Consider the following 1,932-nt stretch of genomic DNA (forward strand, 5'->3'; position numbering starts at 1 on the left):
CCCCCCCCGACCCCCACCCATTAAAGGGGGGGGTGGGGGCTAATTTGCCCGTAAGCTTCCTTCAGCCTCTGAAATTCTGCTGTTTGATTTCTGTGTGTCTAAAAACCGTTTTCCGTCACACTTTTCTGAGTAACCTATCCAGTCATTTTTTAGGGCGACTTAAGATTGAGTCCGTTTGCCCCAGTGCCCCTCGTGATGAGGTGTCCTGCCAGGACTGGATGATGTCGAGGCAAGCTCGCTGGCTTCCCTGGCCAGGCACCCAGTGCTTTTTCTCAGATGTCTGCCCCTCAGTACAAACCGTCATTGCTGGGATTTTAAAAAAGGAGAATGTAAAAAGCAGGGATCTTGCAGGGTTGTGGAGGCAGTGAAACAAGATAACCACTAGGGGAGTGCTTTGAAGACGGAAAGTTCTCTAACTGTAACATAATGTAACATTAGCGGGAGAGCTCAACATGGAAAAATCCTGCCTGCATTTCCGAGTTACCCGGATCAATTCTTTTCTTCCCTCTTCCCTGTGTAATTCAGTTCATTGCTTCGGCCCTCCAGATTTACTATGGAAACCTGGCCTGGCCTTTTCAGGCCAGGAATTATGATCCTTGAAAACGGAATTAGATGCTAATAAGAAATAGGCTATGGAATTTCTGTATCAAGGATTAAGTTTGTTCTGATGAAAATGTAGCCCAAATTCAGACACTTCTTACTTGGCAAACGTGTCTTGGTAGAGGTGAGGCCTCATCTCAAGCACTTTACAAATATGAACTCACTTTTTTATTGGGAGGCTGGGGGGTGGGAGAGGGGAGTGATTGTAAATGGGAGCCGGCCCTAAAATTGGATTGTGATGGTTGAACACCGCTGTAAATGTTCTAAAAATAATTAAGTCATATATGTAAAAAGGTAAGTTTAAAAATTTTTTCATGTTTATTTATTTTTGAGAGAGAGAGCACAAGCAAGCGAGGGGCAGAGAGAGAGGGAGACACAGAAGCTGAAGCAGGCTCCAGGCTCTCCGAGCTGTCAGCACAGAGCCCGACGCGGGGCTCGAACTCACAAACTGTGAGATCATGACCTGAGCCGGAGTCGAATGCTCAACCGACTGAGCCACCCAGGCCCCCCAATGGGACATAAATTATAACTCAGTAAACTTAAATTTTTTTTAATGTTTTATTTATCTCTGAGAGAGAGAGAGAGACAGCGTGAGCAGGGGAGGGTCAGAGAGAGAGGGNACCGCGAGCTCATGACCTGAGCTGAAGTCGGATGCTCAACCAACTGAGCCACCCAGGTGCCCCATATAACTCAGTAAACTTAAAAATACAAATATGAACTTGCTTTTGATCCTCAGAATAGCTCTATGATACAGATACTGTTATTATTCCCCTTTTAAAATAAGGAAACTGAGGCTCACAGGGAAGGTAATGTCGTGTAGCCAGTCAGTGGCAGAATCAGAATTCAGATCTGGGCCAGTCTTCCCAAGAATCCATGCTTCTAACCACTACACCCTGCGTGGAAGTAGCGAAAGTAGTGGACTAAGGAAAGAACCAGAAAACTCCTATACCATTCAGGGATTCTAGCCCTCGATGTTACCATCAGTTAGCTCTGTCATAGTTTTGTATAGTATTTTGTTTTGTTGTTGTTACTTTGTGTCAAATTGTAACCCCCTAATTAGTTTCTTTAGTNACCAGTAGCTAAATACATTTTGTACTAGACAGACTTGTAAAAGGAAATTAGATAATAGGCTTTTAAAATAGAAATGATAGTTTTAATTCTTACATTATTTAGGCTTCCTCGAAGAAACGCAAAGCCTGGTTGCCTTGTGTCCATTTTCAATTCACTGATTCCTTCATTGAGAAGCAGTGTGGGGGGCGCCTGGGTGGCTTAGTCGGTTAAGCGTCCGACTTTCGCTTAGGTCATGATCTCGCGGTTCGTGGGTTCGAGCCC

The 1,932-nt window shown here is 44.6% G+C and overlaps 1 protein-coding gene across 1 annotated transcript in view; it reads left to right on the plus strand.

Annotated features, from left to right (window-relative positions):
* DOCK11 (dedicator of cytokinesis 11) overlaps positions 1–1,932 on the plus strand; it is a 147,138-nt gene that overhangs the window by 93,297 nt on the left and 51,909 nt on the right. The window lies entirely within an intron of this gene.

The sequence above is a fragment of the Crocuta crocuta genome, unplaced genomic scaffold (assembly GCF_008692635.1).
Source record: "Crocuta crocuta isolate KB4526 unplaced genomic scaffold, BGI_CrCroc_1.0 scaffold1269, whole genome shotgun sequence".
Taxonomy (NCBI): domain Eukaryota; kingdom Metazoa; phylum Chordata; class Mammalia; order Carnivora; family Hyaenidae; genus Crocuta; species Crocuta crocuta.